This window comes from Calypte anna, chromosome 5A (assembly GCF_003957555.1).
Source record: "Calypte anna isolate BGI_N300 chromosome 5A, bCalAnn1_v1.p, whole genome shotgun sequence".
NCBI classification, from domain to species: Eukaryota; Metazoa; Chordata; class Aves; order Apodiformes; family Trochilidae; genus Calypte; species Calypte anna.
The window spans coordinates 24,763,773-24,788,092 of NC_044251.1; the positions used below are offsets into that span (position 1 = coordinate 24,763,773).

The window sequence follows — 24,320 nt, forward strand, 5'->3', positions numbered from 1 at the left end:
GCACACTGTCACTTGACAAAAAGGGTTATTCTGACAGATGACTGTCAAGAGAATTTTCCGCTGCCAGCTAAACTGGTGTTCATGGAGCTTGTGATTCAGAAGGCCAGCTCAAAGTTACCTTGAGACCCACAGGAATGAGACCCAAGTGTAAGAGAGATTACAGTAAAGTGAAGAGGATCTCCTTCTTCAGTGACTCAGACCACAAAGGGGTTGTGTAGAGTAAAGTGCAAGTCCTTTGAAGGCTTCAATGTCTTGCAACTGCTCCACTGACTGCAAGGTTGACATGTGCTACATGTTACAGTCTTGGCTTCTTTGCAGCTGCAGTTCCATTTCTTTAAATAATTTTTACTTTGGCACTAGAAAAAGATTATAATAAATGAAGTGTTGCTTTCAAAGTTTCTGACATCAAGATCATTTAAAAAAAAAATTATTTATTTTTTTTTAAATCCTGTTTGGCAAAGGTGGCTTTAATTTGACTTTCACAAGTGCAAAAACCTGTCCCCTCAGAAGTTGGTCAAACTATTAATTTTATAGCAAGGTCAACAGAGTACAGTAAAACGTTTTCACAAAGCCAGACAGCTTAACCTAATTGAATGGCTGTTTTGACAGGTGGTTTAAAGTGGAATGAACACTATTGAGAGTGGCTATGTAGTCCTATATGATTAGTGTCTGTGTGTTTCTGTGTACAGGTGAAAATGTGACTGTGTGGGGGGTGACAATAGCTCTGTATCAAAACATTATTTTCCTCAAAATCTGCAGCTGCTTTATAGGTTTATTTCAATTAATTGTGTTAGATATATTGACTCAGGTGAAAGACTAAACCTGGACTATACTAAGAAAGATGTTTATGAAAGTCTCTGATGTCATTCATTAGGGAAAATGAGATGTGCATTTTACAAGGCAAAATACAGGCCTTGCAGGAAATACATAAACATTGTCATAAGGGATCTAATTTCTCGTTCTACTCAATATCACAAAAGATCTTTGCAGCAATAAAATATTGCATTTGCAGTAGGATGTAATGAGCATTCAGGTCAGTCAAAAGCATGCTGAAATGGTTCCAAGTCCATCAGTTTTAGCTATTTGACACAGTGAGTCAGATCAGCAATCTTAACCCCTCACACAGTACTGCCCCACCACCTCAGACTCCCATATTTTCCCCTCACCCCATCCACCTCATGTCTACATGAATTCTCAGGCCCTTCCTTCTACAGCAGCTCTCTATGTATGTAAGTCTGACAAGTTAGGTGCCGAAACAGTGGTGAGCTTGTGATCTAAAGTGCTGCATAGTCTCTCTATCTGCTGTTTATATCAGTTAAGATCCTTACTATTTTACCTCTACTTGTAAAGTCTTGTTTTCTCAAGTATTTTGAGAATCATTGTCCTCTAAAGGCAAGGAAGAAACTTGGCTCTACTGTGATCTATGTATGCTTTGAAGGAATATAATATGTTGCCATTAAGTGATGACAATGGGATCTTGGTTTCACAACAAGTACACTGTAAACAAGATAACCTGTCCAAACTGTGGTATGATTAGGGCTCATTTTACCTATTGTACTCAGGAAGTAAGTTTTCTTCTAGAAAGGTAAAGCTGTTGTACCAGTAACTTTTGTGCCATTGAATCAGGTTTTGTGGGCTTCGTTTGCTTCATACACTGCTTACAGTCCTGTAGCTATGTAGTGCTTACAGTATAATGTATCTTTCCTTAAACTCTTTTTAAAAATATCTGCCTAGAAAATTATTGATGATAAATTATTCTGAAGAATTAAAAGATTGCTTTAGGTTCACACTCTTCAGTAGTCTCATTCTCACTCTGCTACTGCTTTCCAGAATTCCATAACTCATGGTGTATTATCTGTGGCATCTGTTGCATCACTGAAACAGAAGGAATCCTTAATCACCTAAACATTGTTCTGATGGGTCTGTTGGTTATTGCTGTTTTCTTTTGTGAATGTCAAGGGAGAGTTCTGCAATGTGGCCATTCATTTTCTTTGCACTTTGTAAGTCCAGATGGTTTCTAATTGAGCAGTTGGGAGATGGAGGTTGTCTGGTAGAACCAGGAGCTGGTATAAAGGAAATGTGGCAGTGTCTGAAATAGCTGGCAGTTCTTGCTATTCTGCTGTCGGTCCCTAGTGTTTGTATCATTAGCAATGGAGAATAGGAAAAGGAGCACAATGAGAAACATTTTTCTAGGACTCTCACCACTTTGCAGTTAGAACTTTTTTGTTGCTCCATCGCTGAAATGCTATTTCATTATTTTTAAGGTTGCTATAAAAGGAAAGTTGCATGAGCTGGGGGCTTATGTTGGTAAGTTTTGTCATGTGTTTAGCAATCTTCTTAACATACATTTTTGGTAGGTAGGAAACAACCAGCTGGTTAATGGAACAGCATACTTACTATTGCTTGTGGTACCACATACAGAGGTTTTAAGCATGAGATGAATTATCTGAAGTGCTGGACTAGTATGGAAGAGAAGTCTTACTTCACAAAATACATATAGTCTAAGCATAAGAGGAGGCAGTGTGTGAGCACTGATGTATGAAGAGCTAAAAGGAAATAACAGGTGGCTAACAGTAGTACCCCCTTTCAAGGAGAAATGGTGGCAGGGGGGTTGAAAAACCAAAATGAACAAAAATGTGTCTGTGAATATTTAAGAAAATTTCTTTGGAGCACAGTGAAACAAGATTCTTGTAAATATAACAACAGTTAATAGTGACCACTCTGAGAAGGAGTCAGTCTTTCTTAGAGATCTTTTCAACAGCCTTTTGAATTTAGAGCGAAATAGTTTCTACTCTACTTGGCACTTGTCAGACCACACCTGGAGTATTGTGTTCAATTTTGGTCCCTGCTGTACAAAAAGGATGGAGATAGGATGGAGAGGGTCCAGAGAAGAGCCACAAGTACGATCAGAGGACCAGAGCACGTGCCAGATGAGGAGAGGCTGGGAAAACTGGGTTTGTTCATCCTTGAGGAGAGAAGTTTTAGGGGAAACCTTATTATGATGTTCCAGTATTAAAGGACAGTTACAAAGAAGATGGAGACTCCATTTACAAGAAATCACATGGATGAGACAAGGGGCAATGGGCACAAGTTGCTTCTGGGGAGATTCCAATTGGACACAAGACGTAAATTTTTCACCACGAGGACAGTCAGACATTGGAATGGTCTCCCAGGGGAAGTGTTGGATTCACCTGCTTTGGAATCTTTTAAGTCTCAACTTGATAGGGTGCTGCTGAGATAAATCATATAAACAATAATATTAGAAGGGTTGGACCAGATGATCCTTGAGGTTCCTTCCAACCTGAAATTCTATGATTCTCTTCTGGGTTTGTGACTGTCCACCTGGGTGACCTTGCATACACCTTCTGTGTCCCCTCCTCACATTTCATGTAGGTGCTTTCATCCTTTCTTTGTATTTAGAAAGTATTCTATATAAGGATTGACAAAATTACTTCAGCATGCTCCCACTTACAGCACACATGAAACTATATTGCACCATGATGCCTACAAGAAACTTGAAAGTTCAGGCTGTCAGTATCAGGGGAAAACACTCACCATACTATTCAATTATCTCATCATTTCTTCATTCTCCTTAGTGTGGCTGAATCTACTAGTTGTCTCTCCCTGTGTCTCCCAGTTCTGCTCTGAGATGTGCTTAGCACAACAGTGTGCCAATAAGCAGATCTCTGAAGCTCTCAAGGGACTGAGAGAGCAATGAATAATCTTATATGTCCTTCAGTTTTTCCTGTTGTCCTGGCTTGGGCCAGGATAAAGGTGATTTTCTGTCTTGTACTTTTGCTTTCAGCTAAGTCTCTTGTAAGTAGCTGCACTTGCTGAAATTAACAGCAAGTTTCTCAGTCAGTGTCTGCTTCTAGGACTGGTAACACTTGATGTTTATAGATACAGCTAGAGAATGGTGTGCAGAACCAAGGACACTGCTCAGTTCTGAGTAGCATTTTGGCCTCCAGAGGGAGAAAAGGAGTAAAATGGTCACACCTGCAACCCTCCCTTAGAGAGGAACAGACAAGATAAATGACCAAAATTGACCAAACAGTATTCCATCCTGTTAAAAATCACCAAGACTAATATTCTGTTAATGGTTTAATTTAATTAATAAGATTGAAATTGCAGTGAGCAAAACAGCGCTGGGTGCATGGGGAGTCTCCGCTCTGCTCACACACATGCTTCTAAAACTCTAGAATTACCTTATATTGATTACAATTCTATGAATATTAAAAAGGGGTGGGTTTACATATACATTCATAGGGATTACATCATGTTATTACAATTTTAATGATAGGCGGAGTCTGGGTGCAGTCTGGGTGGAGTCTGGACGGAGTCTGGGCAGAGTCCTCTCTTGGGGAGATATCGGGGGGTTGCTAGGGGGTCGTTGGATGAAGTAAGAAGTCTTCCTCAAACTTGAACCCTTTACCTTTCTTGTTTTTGCCGACTTCATTATCTTGTTACAGAGCAAAATTAGACCCTAGCCATAATTTTTCCCTTATCTGCTGGTTGTGGCATTTTTATGTTGTGTCTGTACAGATGTTTGCATTCTTTTGGTGCCCAGTTAGCCTTGGCAGTGCCTTGTTTTAAGAACAAGGCCCACGCTTCAATTATCACCAAGACAGAAGTCAGTCTTGTTAAGGCCTTGTGTTGCTTACACTGTTTTTATGGAAAATTATAGGTCTCAATTGCTTTGTCTAGCCCCATATTCACTTTCTTCTTAGTTTAATTCTGAATTTACTGGTTAGGAATACAAATTCATTAACATCATATATCACACATCCCATACATGTCATACTCAGTATAAATTTGAGGGATCACGAGGGTCAAACTCCTTCCTGCTTCCCTTCTTTACCTGTCCCTGTTTGTTTCGGCATCCTGGGAGGATTCCATCCATTCCATCCATTCGTGGTCCTGATCCGTGCTAGCCTGAATCTGTGTGTTCCTACCTCCAGCTCCTGACTGCTGCTTGCTGCAGGAGTCCAGCCTGGACTTTCCCAGGGCTGCCCTGCAGCCTCGGCGGTGACATGAGAGTTATTGGCGGAAAGGGAGGAGGAATGTGGTATCAATTTTCCTGTATATTTGTATATGCAGTAATTCTTCCTATTTATCATTACTGTTTCATTAAAGTTGTGTAGTTTAGTTTCCAATCCATAAGTCTCTCTCCCTTATTCTCTCTCCTTCCTTTATCTGGGAGAAGAGGGGGATAAATAGAGAGAATCTCTGATTCAGTTTAATTGTCAGGCGAGTGTTAAACTGTGACACCTGTGAAAAAGTGAGAGTAATACAATCTCATTTAGAAAATCATTCTGAAAAAAGGGAATTTCTGAAAAAAATCAGGCTTACTAGAACAATTTTTGATCTCATCAATAGTGGAAATCCCATTTCCACCAGTCAGTCAAAATTCCTATATACACAGAATCTACTTACATAACATTTAATAAGATAGACATGTTTTGCTGAATGGTTTCCAAAATAATTAAAACTAAAGAATAAGGGATTATATTAAGATATTTTTTATTTTTGAAAACGGTACGGTAAGAGCAGTATTAGCTTATCTGAAACATTTAGCCCAAGCTCCTCAGATGCTCAGTCCTAGGCTTTTATCAGTTCTGTCAGATTGAGGGAGAATTGCAATGTTGTGTATGGCTTGTGAACTTTTAGCCAATGTCTGAGAACTATCCACTAATTAGTTACAACTGTATCACATATATGGCTTTTAAGGTATTGTGTGTCTGAATCAAGTCAGTGATTAAAATGGAAAAAAGTTAAGCAAACCAAGGAAATATTTAGAGATCAAGAAGAGTAAATAAATATTTTGTAAAAATGATTGAAGGGAGATGGGGAAAAAAATAGACTCATTAAGCTAAGCAGACTAAAATCTCATGTGATAGAGGAAGAGGATTTTGTATTTAAAATATTTTTTTATTTACATGTATACATAAAGACACCTCTTTTTTTATAAATATGTCTGAATATTTTGCTCTCAGTCTGACTATTAATTTTGTTCCAGCTCTCATAACCATTTGGTTTTCCTCCAAGATATTTTTCCCTGTGAGTCTGTGTCTGTAAAGATAAAAATCATTTATATTAAGAGACAAAGCTTCCACATTCTTTTCATGATAATCTGCAGCACTTTGTTTTCACTCAGTGCTGTGAGGCCTCTAACAATAATGTCAGAATAAACTCCAAATGAGATAATGGAATTAGGAATCTAAGTTTTATGCATTATTGGCTGCTCAATAGATGAACACAAGCTACCAATAGGTGAAAAAGTCCAGGTACTCACTTTCATTCTACCTGAATTTTAAAAAAAATGTGTTGTCCACTTGTGGCTGGAGAAAAATTTGTCCAAACTTGATGGATGTTCATGGGCAGCTGGTTTTCACTAAAGTCTGTCAGAACATTCTGGCCATGGAGTGCATCCACAGTGCCTTAGGAGTAATGGGGTATCAAGGGAAAGCAAAAGTTAAGACAGGAAGAGTGGATAAAAGAGGAAGAGAGGGCAGAGTCAGGATTTTGAGATGTTTCCAACAGGGGTGCGAACCACAGTTACCAACAGGACCTACAACTTTAGTGCCAACACTTGAGGAATTGACTGAAGTAATCACAAATTATGAGCATGCTGCCAAGGATCAGTGAGGACTCAGTGTCTAAAGGATTCAAATGGTAACAGGGAAATTTCAAGATAACACAGACTTGGAACCTATTGCATTTAATGACAAATTAGTTCAGAAAAAAGTGTTTCTCCTTAAGGATGGAAGCTGTCTTCTGTTTTCTATGGCTTCAAGTTCCACTAGGAATGAAAACAAGAGGGTTTTACTGTAAAGGGAAAGGCTGGAACCAATTGGAATCTTGGCACAGACGTAAGGAAAAACAAATTTAAAATGGGGCAAGGCAAAAGGGCAGAACTGCAGGTAATCGGTCTAAAGCAAAGACTCTCAGGGAGACAGCACACATCCTATAGCTTGGACTGTGTGCAACTTGCCCAGGAGCTGGGCTGCAGTCAAACAGAAATGTCATCATTTACTGGCAATCAGCTCTGAAGGGCAAGAGGTTTGAAAGCAATTCACTGCACGTCTTACTTCAGCACAGCTTCAAGTGTGTCCTGCCAGAGCAAATCTGAGAGTCCTTAAAAATTTGCCTCCATAACACATTTTCTTCAAGAGAAATGAGCATCCATCCTACACAATTCGTAACAAGTCTCATTCTGTTTTTCATTTTCCATTGTGAAACAGCTATAACTGCTCTATAATTAAGAATAGATTCAGATTTTGTTTTCTGGCAGCTATCTTTCAGTCAATCCCTTTTGCAACATGCTCCAAAAACCAGTCTCTCTGATATTTAGCATGACCCGTTGCAGCTTTTCAGAATACTAAAAGAAAAACCAAGGAAAGCATTTTTAATCGATTGTATTTCATAAAATGCACCTTTTTATTATATTTAAAACAGAATAACTATAATTTTTTTTTCACTATTCTAACTTTAAAAATATTTTCTTTTTAAACTCTAGATTTATGTTGGTGACATTGATTAATGTCTTTGGACAGGACAGTGTGGGAATTACAAAGAAACGCTTTTTCATATACACAGTGCAAGAGTTGAAGGAAGAAAGAAAAAAAAACCACACACCTCCAATGTAATGGACCTGATTTTCATTTACACAGTTCTGGCAGCATAAAAAATTCTTAGAGTGGGCATAAATTGTACTTAAATAGACTTTAGGTTCCTTTCTGCTGCCAGAACGTGTAAAGGGGCCTTTATGTAAATAAGAATCAAGGCCAATGTGTTTCAGGATTATGTTTCTTTGGAAATCTTTGCTATACCTAAGCTCCTCATATTTTGACTTCTGGGACTACTCATACAATAAATGTATGGAACTGTTACTCTGAATCAACAACAAATGAAATCATCCATATACATCCAACAGCTTATTTCCATTACAGAATAAAAGAAAGGGAGAAAGATAGAAATTTTCAAGACAGTAAGGAAATGAGGAGGAAATAATTTTAACAAAGATTTTGATTGGGAATATTTCACATTCTGACTTCCTTCTTAATAATGAAAGTTAGGTACTTATGATCTTTCTGCCTTTTCCATACTATTACCATATTAATGTTTTCTAGGAACAATTTCATGAAGACATGTGAGAAAAAAGAGAAGTGGAAAGAACTGAAAATTTTCCAAATCTCATAATTCTTTTTGGGAATTAGAGAAACTTCATTAAAAAAAAAACCTAAAAAAACCTGGAAAAATTCATTATTTTGATGTAACATTGAAGGATACATTGTAAGCAACTACAATGACTAAAATTTATGAAGTAACTTCTCTCTATCACTTCATCTTTCAAATGATGAGGTTGCCACATGAAGTTTTGTAGTTCTTTCCTCTGTCACTGGTGAGAAGGAATCTGCTGTATCTTTCAGATAAAGTGCATTATTTTAGCATTTCAGTATATTTAATTTTAACAACACCTGAAAGTATTGCTAATTGTTTTTTTTCTGTGGGCTTAATAATACACGTGTACATTTTTATTAATGCTGGCCTTTGAAGTGTGCAATTAATTATAATTTTATGAAGTGGTTTTTTCCCAAGTGTATCTCAGTAACAAAATGAGTTAGTATGTTACCCATGCAATAACAGCACTAAGCTACACAGTCAGAATTGTAGTATCACAATTGTTAAATGAATCATATTGAAAAGGCTGGTGGTTAAAGAGAAATTTGCTCCTTTAATAATAGTCTAAACAAAAACAAAAATCCACAAACCAACCATCCAACTAACAAAAACAAAAAACAGAAAAAAAGGAAAAAAACATATCTCAAAATAATACCTGACAGCGTTAGGGTCTTCATAAATTAAAGAACTTGTTAGTAAATGGCTGCCCAGCAGTACATAACAAAGCTGGGAATATTTAATCTCTAAAGGTACACTTCTGGATCTCATCCACTATTTTCAATGTCAGTGATGCCAGCTCTGGTTACAAGAAGATAATTCAGATGGCCTATCTAAAATGAGCCAGGTAGGGTTACAGTTGAGAACAGTAAGAAGCCTGGAGCTCCAGCTGGATCAGAGCTGGAATGCCAAAGAAAGGTGTCAGTTGAAAGGCAAAATCTCCTTTTGAAGTCCTTTTCGTGACCCTCACTCCAGCTGGATCTCTGGCTTTCTCTCTCTGATCCTGAGCTCCAGTCCTGAACTTAACCCTAACTGAAGGCTGAGCCAACATTTGTCCAGTCAAAAGTTTAGGCTTGGATTAGGAGAGAGAAATATCTGAGACCCACGGATAGAATGGTGTTGAGAAGAGGTTGCCAAAGTAAACTGAGGGTTGCTATGGGAACTCCCCCCCAGTCTTTGCAGCAGGAGCTGCAGCCCTTCTTCTGCCAGAACCTTTGCCTGGAGTCTCAAATCTATATTTTTTTTCCTTAGAAAATTTTTTTAATGGTTAGATATATCTGTTTGGAGGCCTTTAAGCCATTGCAGAATATGTTTGATACATGTTTTGAAGGAGAGTATATCCTGCGTTTCAACTCTGGAGCCTCTTAATGGCATTATTAGTGTAGGCTTAGTAACATATTAATGGACTTCTGGACTAATGCTGTTTTATGCCAGTTGGCTTAATGGCTTTGACATATGATGGCATCTCTAATCCTTCTATACTGACATTCCACATTGCCTCATAAAGCAGAGGTCAACTCTTCCATTTCATAAAAATATTAAGAACAATCTCTCCTTATGACATGATTAAAGCAAAGGAGTTTTTGGAACGGGGTATTTTACCTAGGGCAGTTCTGCTTTAATGGAAGTAGTTTTCACCTTGATTGATGCTCTTCAGGAACCTGATAGACATGAAGAATGAATTGAAAGAAAGCTAAAGATACACAGTACATAGAAATTTGCACAATACCCTTCAGACAGCTGTAAAGCAGTGAAGAGCTCTTTCTACCATCTAAGGTGGTACAGTTACTGATATCAACCAGTTTTATCTGTGGTGGCTAAAACTTGGATCTCACTCATCTTTCTTATGGAGATTACCATCCTCTTGATTGAAAATGTACATATTAAGCCAGTATTTACATCAGGTAGAAGTGCAGGGAAAATAGTTTTGTAAAGCACAGATGCTAATATGTGATCTCATTGCTAGTTGTTCTTGCTTGCTAATGCACAGTTATGCATCCTGATATATTTTTGGTATACTTCATGTCATATGTTTTTGGTATACTTCGTGTGTGTATAATTATAAACATACAGTATGGTCTTTTTGTTTTTTAAAAGCATGTGAAATAAAGAAGCACAGGTCTTAGCTGTTCTATTTTTTTCTGAAACCTCATGTCTGTGAACTATTCAGGTGCAGAGTAGATAAAGATTTCAAAGTGGAATAGAGCTTATCCTTTTAAAGACTTTGATTTTTACTTATAGTAGCACATACCAAAGAATCAGTCAACATTTTCCTAATTCCTTCTGATTCCTCAGGTTTCAGTTCAGTAGTTAACTATACTTTTACTTGACAATAAAAAGGCACATGTAATGTGTGCAGAATACATGCAGTTACAGATTCAATAAACATATGCACCAAGGAATAGGATGGCCAAGACTGAAAGCCAGAAATAATTCTTTCAAAAATAGCTATTACACTTTTTATATAAAGTTTCATAGCTTTGTTCTTATGCTTGCGTTTTTTTGTTTGTTTCCTTTTTTTAGTATATTTTTTCTTTTTTTTCCCTCTGCATGACAATACTGCTGAACCATCAAAAATGGTAAATTATGAGTTTTTACAGTATTTTCATACACAGACAAGATACCAAAGTTAACCAATTTTTACATGTAGACTTCTTTAAGTGAATATTTGTATGCTACTTGTGACACATTGAAGTAACTGAAAAATTATTGTAATCAAGCTGCCTGACAGAACCTGCACTGGGGTTCTGCCAGGGCATTAAGGAATAGTGCACTCCAATGACCTGTAGATGTTTGGGTTTTTTAATGTGTTTGTTGAAGATGGAGGAAATCTACTGATTTTTTTGTCTCTCTTACATATTGCTGAATGCTGAAATAATTTATGTCAGCCAGGCCAAGAAAAGATTAAGTTGCCTATGTATGTAGCAGAGATAGATCAGAACCTCCAATAATTTCAGGAATATGCCCGTCTTGAAAAAGATTCTTGACTACATTTATTCATAAAGCCTCATTTCTGAAGAGGCACTGCAGGCAGTGGTATGGATCTGTACTTCTCTCTGCTCAAGCTTAGCAGATTTAACAAATACATAATTAATGCTTGGCAAAATGCTGTAAGTGCATCAATTATTATTATACCTATTTCAAACTAAGTTATTCAATGCTTAAGTGTATAAGGCAAAATTCAGTAACAGACCTGGGAGCAAAATTCAGTGTACTGAAAATGAGCTCTTTGCTCTAACTGTAGAAAAGATTTCAGCAATAATTTATATCCAATGCACTCAGTATTGACATCGAAGGAAATGAAGACAAAAATATTTTCACTAAAAATAGGCCAAGAGGTGACTGTTCATCTATTTCAGGAGACTAAATTTTGTCATATGTGTTCAGAAAAGATCCAAGAGACTATAAAGCCTCCCAGTGTTGTACTTGAAGTGATAAAAGAAGGAATACAACTTGTCAGGGATCAGAGAAACCCAAGGTTATTTCCTTTTGCTGATACAGAGGCAAAGAGAATATGCTCTTTTCATCTCTTTGGTTCTTAAGTAAATACTCCATTCTGAGGAGCAAATTATATCCATTTTGTATTGAAAATGTAACCACTAGAGGGTATCTCTGTTCAAAGTCAGTGCACACAATTTCCAGGGCTTTAAGAAATGCTAAATGTTACAGACAAATCTTGCATTCAGATAAACTAGTTTAGATGAAGGGGAAGAATAAAGTGTCATTGCCTCTACTGGTTATCCTCTGCCTATATTCTTCTGCAAATTCTTGGCTGTCTTGCCAAAACGGAACTGTCTGTATTAGAAGAAAAAGGAATTATTTCACTATTAAAATGCATTATAATATATTTTCATGTATTGATTCTATTCTGCTGTATTATTTAATATCACAGTGAAGGACTGAAACAATTTGCTGCATTTCTAAGTTAACCATCCACAAGTCTAAGCAGTAAAGGCATGCTACTTTTACCATAAATATGCAAGCAGAAATTATTTCTCAGGTTGTTTCTGCTTCTTGTGTGCACTTTGGAATCCTGATTTTGAGACCTTGTACGTTTGATTCATGTGCAGCAAACTAAAAAGAATCTGTAAACGATGGAAAAATGTTATTTGCATGATGATTTCAAAATTATTTCCTCTCTATGTGTATATAAATTTATGTGTGTATAAACTGCTTAACCCTATCTTAGTTCCCTCAGATAAAAATATTATAATGTTATTTAACTAGTTTACAGGATGTCATTATAATGTGACAGCTTATATATGTTCAGTCCTTTGATAATACTGTCTGCAACACCAGAAGTGGTCAAAGCTTATCTGTGTTTAGAAAGCCATATAGCATCCTATGTTCTCATACCAAAAGTGCCCAAAGGTGTGATGTGGGTTTCTTCATTTCCTGACCATCTTTGTTTTCCAGCTCGATAACATAGAATCTATTTGTATATGAGCATACTGCACACACCTTATAATATAGGTGAGGATGAGGTCTTAAAATCAAGCAAACAAGGATTCTTAGATGGTCACATTGTGAAATGAGAACTTAAGTCACCTGAGTTGCACTACAACTTGACTGTGCTGTGATATTATACAAGATGCTAAGATAATTATTTACTCTTTGAGATTGAAAAGAGTTTGAATGAAGCAGGTGAACCATGATCAGTTACACTGAATTTCTCTCCCCCTGTTGGAGTGACTTGGAGGACAATCACAATTATGAAGACGTAGGTTTCTACCTGATGTGTTTTCAGTGTGCTCCAGTCAAGATCTGGCAGAACAAAAAACCCAAGTGCTGTGTCTGTAGGAGCATGGAACATTTTGACTGAGCTTCAGGAAAGCAACTGATAGTCCTTGTAACTACTCAGTGGCATTTATGTCACGATGTTGCTGTGCTCTGTTCCAGCAAATATTTGGCTTCACTGAAGCTGAACTGTCTGAACCCACACTCTTTTGTGACTCAAACTTGATCAGGGCTGTTTAGTTTTTTGTTGCATTGTTACACAAAGCCTCTTGATGTGGCTTAAGGAAAAGTCCCTGGAATAATGTATTGACATTTCAACACAAAGTTCACAGTGAGAAGCCACTGAAATTTAGCAATCAAATGCTTTATTTCTTTAAACCTGAAAGGAACTACCTCTACCTCTTAAATTATAGTAAGCCATAACAGATTCTTAAAAGAAACATTTGCAACCAATAATATGAATCAAATTAAATATCCCAGAATATGGATCCAATCTTATCAAATTCCTTTATTTGATATGAAATACTGTCATTAGAAGCAGGAGCATCCTGAGATGGGTTTTGTCTCTGCAGCTTCTTATGCTTTCTTTTGGGTGTACAATAGGATGACGTAAAAATTGTGGTCAAGATGTGATTATCAAAAAGAGTCAAGTTCCAGTGAGAATATCATTGTAAACTTTGGCTCCATGAGTACTTTGAAAAATCTATGCAATTCATGTTGATGCCTATATGAGATCTCAACTCTTTTGAAAATATGACCACTGACCCCAGGGGCACTACTTAACTGAATTAAAATACTTAACTCACCCTTAAAAAATGCAGTGTAATACACTTACAGAGGAACAAGACAAAACTCAGGTCTTCAATAAAAGAGTGTATTCTTGGAAGCAAAAAATGCCAAAGGAGATCTAGGTAATGGGGACAGGAATAAAAATTAATGATTGTAATGTTGTATGGAGGCTGAAAAAAACAGGAAAATTTGAGACTTTTTATAGAAAGACAATATGTTATAGACCCTCCTAGAATACATTTCAATAATAATTACACTCTATTTATAAACCGTCTCACCTGGAAAAGCACTTAAGTTTCTGAATAGCAGTCTTAATACTGTGCCTGAGTGACAAAGCCCTGAAGCCCCTGCATACACTTCTAACTCTTTGATGAAACCATGGTTGCACTTCTACCATGCTAAAGAGAAGTTCAGAGTTTTAAATCAGCAAACACTATGGGCTGATTAACTAGACAGATAAGAGATAGAAAGGGAGAGCAAGATGATTCCTTAGAAAATTGAGATAATTTTTGGAAGATGTATAGAAAATTATATGCAAGTAGCTTTCTTAAACTGTGGTTGGAGAATACAAATAATTGAGATGACTTTTTGTTTCTCATAGCCTTACTTCTTTATAGGTGGTTTCTGGGAATACAAATCAAACTCCACTAATCAGTCACATGGAGATGAAGGATAGTTAGAAGATTTGCTTTTCAGATTGCTGTCACTGAGTCAGCAAAACTTAACTGTAATCCTTCACTTTTAATGGTGCTTACCTGGAGTTTGCTTGCTGTTTCATGATGGTTTATCACTTCTTTTCAAAAAAATAGCTGAGGCCTTCGGTACACTGATTATCTCCACTTCTTAATTAATTTTTCATCCTTACTAAGAAGGGCTCAAGTCTTCTGGAATAAAAAAGAAAAACAAATTAAGGATTTTTTTTTTTTTTCCAAAAGGATATTAAGTACCTTGGTTAGACCCAAGGCCATAAGAGGAGGGAGTGAGATGAAACTGAGTGAAGGAAAATTTAGTTTGACTATCAGGACACAATTTCTATGATTAAAATTTATGTCTGCAGAAAAATTTCCCAGGGAAATCAGTGGAAATAATACAGCCATTTCATTTATTTGTGGTTGAACTAAAGCAAATGACCTAATAGCTATTCACGTCAAAGTTATATGACTATATAAAGTTGTATTATATGGCCCTTCAAAATAAGTATATCAAATAAGCATATTTTTTCAGCACCTATTTTTTTCAAAATGCTTACCAAACAGATAAATAAGAGTTACCTCTCAGCATCTCAAAAACTGTACAATGGCAGACAACAAGACTTTAAGAGAAATCTCTCAGATAAAAGAATGTTATTATCATTCAGTCTGAAATGTAGAGAAGCTACAACCATTACTAAATTAACAACACAGATTAGCAATCTGCATAATAGCAGATTTACTTTTAGCAACCATTGACTACTTTTGTAGTCATGAGTTCATAGCTTTCTTGCCTTTGAACTGCAGCATTGAAAGAAGAGAATGCAATCCTGAAATACCTTATTCAGTACTCATGTCAAAATAAGACAATAAAATTGAATCACTTGACATGGTTTCAGTGGAACATAGATGCCCCTGGTCTTCTATTCAGTACTTCATTGATATGAGTTTTGATTAATTAATATATGTAAATAACAAGATAATTTAGTATGAAAAATTACACGGAAAATTCATAGTGATAGGAGCAAGATTGATGAAACCTATTGAGCATTACCCTGTATCTACTATAATTTTTCTGCAAGTTTCTGGAGATTGTATTTAACTCTAAGAAAACTATATATAGGTGTAGTGGATTTCATGAATGGTGAGGGCAAGTTTTTTTTAGTGTTCCACCACGTCTGGAGAAAAACCTCAGTGGCAAAATGCCGAGATAGTTAAAATATTCTTTTAACAGACTTTATTACTTGCAAAAGTGGGACTGGGGTAAAAAGTCTTGTTGATCACTCTGTCAGGAGGAGATGTATTTCTCTGTCATGACATAAAGCTGCAGAAGAGACTCAAAATACTTTTATATTAGATGGCAGCACTGGTAGATTCTTTGCAGACATCTTGTAAGAGGACCCTACAGATGCCAAAGCTCTAAATACTTCCTCAGTAGAAGCTGATTTCATTGCAGGGTATTGACTAAACTGCATGTTAAGCTACTCCTAATGATTTGCCTATGCGCTTTTTCAGCATCTTGCACAGCTTACTTTGGTTTTGGCCTTTGTAGAGTGGCATCATCTGCACACCAAAATCAGATCTGAGGGGAAAAAAAAACGGATTATCCTAAGTATTCTGTAGGGACAGGATAGTAGTATAGGTGCAATGTGAGTCTAGTCCAACGGAATAAATCTCCTGTTCAATTTTGATTTCTGTTATTCTTTATTATTCTTTTGATTAAATTTCTCCTTGTTTGCTAACTTCCCAATCAGCAAAAAATTTCAGAACAGTTGATACTTTGTGTTAATCTTTGTTGTGCTGCATTTAATCAGAATTCTGTTCCCATTAAAACCTTATAATTAGATTCTGTCTAATTCTACATGCAGTTTTCTGCTGAAATTTCACCATTTTTGTTCAAACTCAATTACCTTATTCACATCTTCTGAGACTTTAATATTTCTTTTGTGAGGGGCACTTATTTATGATCACAATTTTGTCTCCCCAGGATGTTATTGGTTTTGAGACTGACATTCCACGGGCATAAGCCAGAGGTACAACAGTTTGTCCACCTTTTAAGTCATATCTGCCTCCCATATGATAAGAGAAATTATTCTCACATTGGATTAAATAACTTGATATGATGTATGTTTATTACAAAGGCATCTTGGATAGAATGTGTGATACATTTTTACATGAGCTGTGTTGCCATGGAGGCAGAAAGAATCACTTGCATCACTACCTTACCTTCTTGAAAGCATCCTGATTCTTCTGGTGGTACTTACCTGTCATCCCACATCATCCAAACTACCTCTTACCCTGTTTTGCCCTGCTTAATCTCAGGTTGCCATTCAGCATACAAAAAGCTAAAATCTCAGGGGCTGTATCTAAGCTCATGCCCACACCATGTAATTAACTAACACCTTTTGAGTGATGATACTGAAAAAGTTATTAACACTGGCCTGTGAGCTATGTGAATAAGCATATTTTAGACATTTCTGTGATGCAGATGAAATTAAAAATATACAGATCTATATGGCTTCATCTGTAATGTTTGATTATGTTTGGTTTTGGAGTTTTGCATTTCTTCTATAACTGTTCCTTTAAATGGTTTTTGCACTTGGAAAGTCATTATAGTTTTGTCAAGGAAGGGTTATGTAAACATATCTGTCTGCCCTATAAAATCTCTGTGTAATTCAGCAATAGTTAGTAAAGGATTTTAAAACAAGTTTAAAGCTAGAAACATTTTATTAAAAATATGTTTTTCAAATAGAATAGAAATGTATTAGGAAGCACCTCAGATATTTGAAAGTATTTAATGATCTATTTGGCCACCACTTCAATCACACTGTTATTGAGCACTAGGAAAATACATGGGATGCAGAAAATATTTTATAGCTGCATGTATTCAAATACTTTCTAAATGAAATCTAAAAAAACCTGTAATAACTGAATAGGCATTAACGTATTAGATGTCTTTATCCTCAGATACATGAAAAATAATTATGGCTGGCAATTACAGATGTGAAAATCACTGTACTTAATCTGTTCCTGTAAAAATCACTGAATGTCTTAATTTCAAGGCAATCCAAGACCTACACTCTATGCTTTTTAAAATCCCGTTTTACCCATATGATTTTTCTCTACTGTCAAATAATGATCATTATTTTTCTTTACGTATCATATCTCATTTTACGTGGAGTGCTGATTCAATATCCTATCACTTGATGCAGGCCATGTTCAGCAAGAATTATTAAAATAGATATCAATACTTCAATTAAAACCCTTTTGGTGTTAGATGCAGATTTTAGCTATCCTACTGAAACCCAGTGTCTGGAAGTTCTTACTATTGATCTCACTTATACAGCTCACTGGCCCTTCACCTAGTACTCCTGAAAACACTGCAAATGCAGACTTTCTGTCAATCCTATATCTCAAGGTATTTTGTAAATGTATTTTTAGCCTTCATTTGATACAATCAAGAGCTCCACCTCCAGAGCAAGTTTGGGATACAGAAATAATAGAAAAAAGAGATAATAGAAAAAAGAGATATATGAACAGTGACTGCGAAAGTGTATTGTAAGTGTTCAGTATGTTAGAACCAGTATTTCTGGATGCTTGGATGACAAACAAAATTATAAATCTACCTAAAACAAATCCATACACCCAGAAGTCCCTAACTTTGGTTATATTCAGAGTTTGGAACTAGAGTTTCATAAATGCCTTTCTTTTCTAATAAACTAGGAAGACCCAAATTAAAATTAAATAGAATTAGAAGTTTCCTACAGATTAACATTTGGTAAATGAAAGCCATTTTTACAATAAAATAAATTTCTGGCAAATAAGCATAAAAGGAATGAGAGAACAAATGTCCAAGTCACACTTCAAATAAACTGTCAAACAAAATTTAAACAAACCATATCTCTGCTCTAATAGTGAGACAGATGAATGCTGTCAACATATTACAGTATTATCATATTACCATTACACATGCTGAAGGAGCTGAAGAGTTGTTCTACTTAAGTTTTAAAAGTCCTTGTCATACATTTCATATGTGATACTAACGGACCACTAGTCTGAGTAGCGCAGTTCATTTACACATGTTTTACAAGTGGTTGGGGATCTCTCATGTGACATTTCATAACACATCATATCTTACTGGAGTCTGGAGTGAAGTGCTGACGAGATGGACACCTCACTAGGAGAAATTCCACCCAGCTGCCAGTTCAAGTGCAGCCACAGCGTGGGGTAGCCAACACATGTTTCATTGTCAGAATATTGTGAAATGATGTGGAGTGGAGAAGGGAAATGTGAGTACTCTTAGAATATACTTTCCCACCATGCTAACAATGCAGGGCAGGGAAAAAAATTAGATTTTTCACTGGAAAAGTAACTCCTTAATCTCTACTGGAAGGAATAGTGAATGAAGTGTTAAGGGTACCTTCAGGCCCAGCAGCAGCTATCTTTTTTCAGCTCCTTCCACACAGTATCAAAAGTAACATTCTGCATGAGGGAGGACAGGTAGTTGGAAGAATGCCAGAGAGCCTTAATGAGGAAGAGGGAGAGAAGCAAAATCCCCGCTTGTGCTTCTCTGCTGCACATGTGGAGTCCACATTTTTGCAAAATACTCTATACTGCAAATTCCTACAAGTCTGTCTCAGCAGATGGGAAATATAGGATAGAACCGGAGAGGAACCAAAAAGATAAACTTTCCTTTTTTTAACATTTTAAGGTAACATTCATGGAGTGAAGAAAAGTGGATTGGTCAGATGGATCCATATGCATTCATTCTTTTTTTTTTTTTCTGAGAGTTCTTTGTGCTTCCCTCTGCTTTTCAAATACATTTAAGTCTTTTACATCCTCCTCCTTTCTGAATTCTAATGACAGAAAATATATTGCTTCTTAATCAATAGTTCTGTGATTCCTTTTCTTCTTCCTGAAATGGAAACAAATAATTTTCTTCCTGCACATATTTATCTGCCGAGAGTATTATTCAAAATTCTTTGCTTGATAAAATCATAAAGCTCGATTCCAGCATTTAGGATTAGATGCAATACAGTAATAATGTTCCATCTTATCTTTAATATCATAGAAATATTGGAATGGAAGGATCCTATGATGCCAGATATGCCACTCATCTGAGTCTGCATCAGTTATTTTTATACTGTTTTTGGTGACATTTTATATGTCCTGCTTTTAAATATTCCAGTATCAAGATTTAATCTTGTCTGTCCTTTGTTAGTCCAGCAATTAGCTACAGTGAAAATGAAAGCTTCCTCTATTTACAGTCTAGCTTGCTTAATATACAGCCTAAATCTGTCTTTCTAACAAATATGTTGATCAATTTTTTTTTGTCCTGCTGACTACAGTCTTTCTATAATAATATATTAGAGTATTATACCTCAGTGTAAGTGTTTCTTTCTGGACTAAGCAAACTTATGCCTGTCAATTGTCAGTTTTGTTTTGATTTTTTTTCCATAAGACATCATGTTTTCTAATTGTCTTTCTCTCTCTCTCTTTTTCTTTTTTTTTTTTAATTCCTCCATATTCCCATTCTGGTGAAGAGCCTCGTGCTGGAGGAAATATTGTAGCAGGGACTTTGCTTGGTCAGAGTAGAGGAAGATATTTATATGTGGCAGATGTTTGAATTACTACACTTTCACTCCTCTGTTACAAAACAACATTTTAATTATAATTATTTAATTTCACAAAAGCATCATTGCATTGCCACATTTTTATCAAACTCCCATTTTCTTTCTTCTACTGCTGAATAATATTTTTCTATTAGTGTATTCTACGGTTTTTTCAATCTTTTGTTATAAAGATGTTTGATTGTTCCTTCTTCAGTGCACACTCTTTTGTAATCATCTCCACTGAATTTCCTCTTATGTGTATTAGAATCATTTATCATTGTATTTTGGATTCAGTCCCTGAATGTTACAATGAAAATGTTTAAGTTTAATTTACTTTATAAATAAAGATGTTGAATAATATAAATAGCAGGAAAGGTCTGTCTGAAATTCACCAATGACAGTAACCTTCTTAAAATCACAATCCTATTTTAATGCATCTAGCCTGGTAATGTTTTATGCACCCTACTAATTTTCTATTGTGTCTGATGCTTCTACCATTTTGTGGACAGCCTGTGTCTTTATTTTTATGTGCAATAAGTAAAATAAAACAGAAATAAATAGTAATTGAACACTGAAAATTTGGAACATCCTACTCTGAGAATATGTTCATTGTCAGCATTCCCATTGTTCTCTTTTAATCTTTTGGGGTATTTTTTGTTTTTAAATGAAATGTTATGACACGAAGGTGTTTCTATTAAAGAGAGATTAATCTGGGTCACAAAAATATTTTGCAGGAGGAAAATGTTGCATAGAATACAGTGAAATTCAGTTGTTCCTTAAAAGAGAACAATTTTAGCACAGTTTTATCACAGCTTTCAAGTTTTTTTTTTCCCTTGCTTTGCCTTTCAACACCAGCTGCTTCTGCACCCTATTTATATATGCCTTAATATATCCTTTGCACACAAAATTTATGAAGTTATTTTATAACATTAGAAGCCCTAGAAAACATATATTTTGACTGAAAAAAATTGCCTACATTTGTTGTTTATTTATGCATCATAAAGATCTGTTTTAAAATAAGATTATGTAGTTGTACTCCCAATAAACAGAAGGATCTTATCAGGAGCTTGTAGCTTATAGGCCTGTCTCCCAGTGTTTCTTTTTGAGATCAGTGTTGGAAATGTACCATACAAAGTTATCTCAATGTTACCTACCTGTTATGAGAATTTAAATAATTAATATAATCAAATTGTCTTAGAGCTTCTCAAACACTATGACTGGGAATCTAAATCATTTATTTATTTAAATTTTTGATGACTTAAAGAAATTCCACGTTTGTGAAAGCCTGGAGGCTTTCTTAAAAAATTCATTGATAAAACTTTCTAAACAACTACTCATCAATTTTTCTAGCTTATATAGAGAAAAGATATTAGTAGCTAGAAAGGATAGCTACATTTTAAAAAGCTACAAATATAATTTAAGACCCCTAAGACAGGCTTCCCCAATGCCCCTTACAGGTGTTGTGGTGATGGTGTCAGCATATGATGTGTCATTGAGTGGCTCTGGGTCAGTAAGGTCTCCAAAGGCAATCTTAGAGGCATAATTCAGTTTTATCCATTATGATTTGCTACAGGGCACTGTTATCTGAGGTGTAAATATTCCCCATGAAAATTCAGCAAATTCAGAAGTCTACTGATTGTGAAGTTCAAGATGAATTTTTTCCCTTTTTTCTGAAGTTCGTAAACTCAGTAGGACAGAAGGGCTACAGGGCCCTCTCTGTGCTCTGGATGGACCTGCAAGCTTGTACACATTTATGATAAAAATAGAATTGGTGGGGGACAAGTAGTATGTCTCCCCTGCAAAGAAGTCCTTGGAACCAGTATCTGCAGCCACTGATGGGAGTATCTCACTGACAGCAACCTTCTGGGAATTGTAATACATCACATGGGAGACAAATTCTCTGATCACACTATCACAACTGATTTTTTTTCTGATACTGGGCAGTGAATTTGGGTAATGTCCTGAAGAACCACTGTCAGCAGTGGCTTTCACCAAATAGCTTTTGACAGACAGAAGCAACTGTGACTATAGCATGCTTTGATTTAGGAGAGCAACTCTGGTTACTCAGAAAAGGATACAGGATACTCAACAGATCCCTGGTGAGATACAGCCTCCAAAGTGGCAAATAAAGTAGCAGCTGAGAGCATTATCCCACTTTAAGAGAATCATGGTTGCTCCCATAACTTATGCTCCTGAACATACCTTTGAAGATTTGGGGGAAGGTAAGAATCTGCTGAAACTGAGTAGATCTCAAAGACGTTCTGTGATGTGGGGCAGGTGGATAGGAAGGATTAATTGCACTAATGAGCAGATTAATTGCCCATCCTCTTAATTTGTAAACAACAAATCTCATTATAAAGAGTTGGGAAAAGTACAAATTAAATGACACTTTATATCATTATTAATACTGCAGTGGGCATCTGACTTAATTTGTTTACTGTAAAAAGAATTTTCTGTTATGTCACTTGATGTGACACAACTCCTAATAACTATTTGGTAATTTATTACAATTTGCTGGCATTTTATGAAGGGGAATAATATACTTCATGTTGTTTGTTTCTCAGGGAAATATCTGTGCTTTATTATAGTATCTGTAATGAATTATTCTGGCAGAGAAAAATATTGCCAACATGGAAAACTGAAAATACAGGGTTCATTCCTTAGAATATCATAAGTCCAACTTAAAATCACCAAACTTTTAATTCATGGTAGCCTTTGGTGGTTTTTATTCTTTCTTCTCTTTTGGACCTTCGCAAATCCCAATTTTTAGTTTGTAATTCCTTCCCCCCCAAAAAAAACATAAAAAGAAAGGTGAAATGAATCCCAAATGAATCTCATAAGAAAACATTTTACTCATGTCAAGCTCAAAATAACAGGCAGCACCACAACAGTTCTGTGGCCAGGAGTTTTAAAATTGAATTTCTGTTGCTAAGTTTTTTTCAGAACTTCTAATGATGTCACAAATATATAAAAAGTATCATAGTTCAGTTTTCTCTTTCCTAACCTCCATTTCTCAATGACCTAGAACTAGTGAAAGTCAATTTTATTGGTTTATTGTGTTTGTTTTATTTGTTTGTTTGTTTTGATTTTTGTTTTGTTTTGTTTGTTTTTTAAATCTTTTTCCCCCTCAAATGGAACTTTGTCAATTCAGGCACCTGTGCCTTGGCATGCAATGATGATATGGTTGGCTATGCACAAACTCACCTATATGGGCTACTCAGCTACTCTGAGTGAGAAGGAGTATGCAGGATAGATTCTTAAGTTATTTATAAGGTAATGGCCATAGAAGCTGAAAAGTCTCTCTTTTATTAGTAACCTTGATAATGAGTAGCCAATTCTGTTCTTCTTGGTGCCATACACTTCTGAAACTTGCATTACATATAAGCACAGGAAAACCAAGTTTATTTGGTTCCAGCATTCTTTTTTTCAATGCCACTGCTAAAAAGTATTGCAGTCATCATGAACTTAAAGAATCAAATATTTTTATAAATATTGAAATTTTTATCATGTTGCAAAATAAATGAAAAAAAGACTAAATCAGTTGATTTATTTATTGCATATAGTTCACCAACTGGTCACTTTCTTGTGACGTATATAAATTTCTTCTGTTAAGCATCTCTACCAGCAATGGTGAACAAACAAAAAGGCCAAGAGGTTCATACTTTCTCTTATCTTGACACCGATTAACCTCACAGTTTAAACCTCTACCAAAACCTTCAGTCTCTCTCTCTTTCCAGTGCAGATGTTTCTCTTTACTGACATATTTTCTTTTAAAGTCCTGAACAGTCAACACAGTTATTCTTGTCACCATGGTGTGTGCCTTAAGAAAACACATCTTTTGCATCTTCATAGTTATCTTAATGGTAAGTAGTTTTGCCATGCAAAGTCAAGAAAGCTTAGTGCTGCAAGAGACTGCAGTAAAACTCTCTGCATCACATTTTAAATCCTGTTATACAGTATATAAGCTAAAACTTTTCCTCTCTCAGTTTTCTCTCTGGCAAAAGTATTGTGATGTCTCTTGAGTTCCTTTAAAGCAAAACAAAAATAATATAAAACCTCTTTCCTTATGTCTCTGTTGGTCTGAAAACAGCAGAAACTATCAGTTTCCACTGGAACTGTTGAAATGAAACATTCTTTCAACCTGGGGTCAATGCAAACATACTGATACAATTCCATGCAAACCTCAGTCCAAAAGAGCTTATTTCCATGATCTGATCTGACCAAGTATTTGTCTGCCAGGAAAATTCAGCATTACCAAGATGACATGTCTGCCAAATGTTTAGAACCACACATTAGAGCACATTGCACATTTAAA

The 24,320-nt window shown here is 35.9% G+C and overlaps 1 protein-coding gene across 1 annotated transcript in view; it reads left to right on the plus strand.

The window, feature by feature from the left end:
* The first annotated feature begins 2,292 nt into the window (after positions 1 to 2,292).
* ZC3H14 (zinc finger CCCH-type containing 14) overlaps positions 2,293 to 24,320 on the plus strand; it is a 977,341-nt gene continuing 955,313 nt past the window's right edge. Inside the window, exon 1 of the mRNA XM_030452364.1 lies at positions 2,293 to 2,307. The gene's annotated coding sequence lies outside the window, so the exon portion shown is untranslated. The remainder of the gene's footprint in view (positions 2,308 to 24,320) is intronic.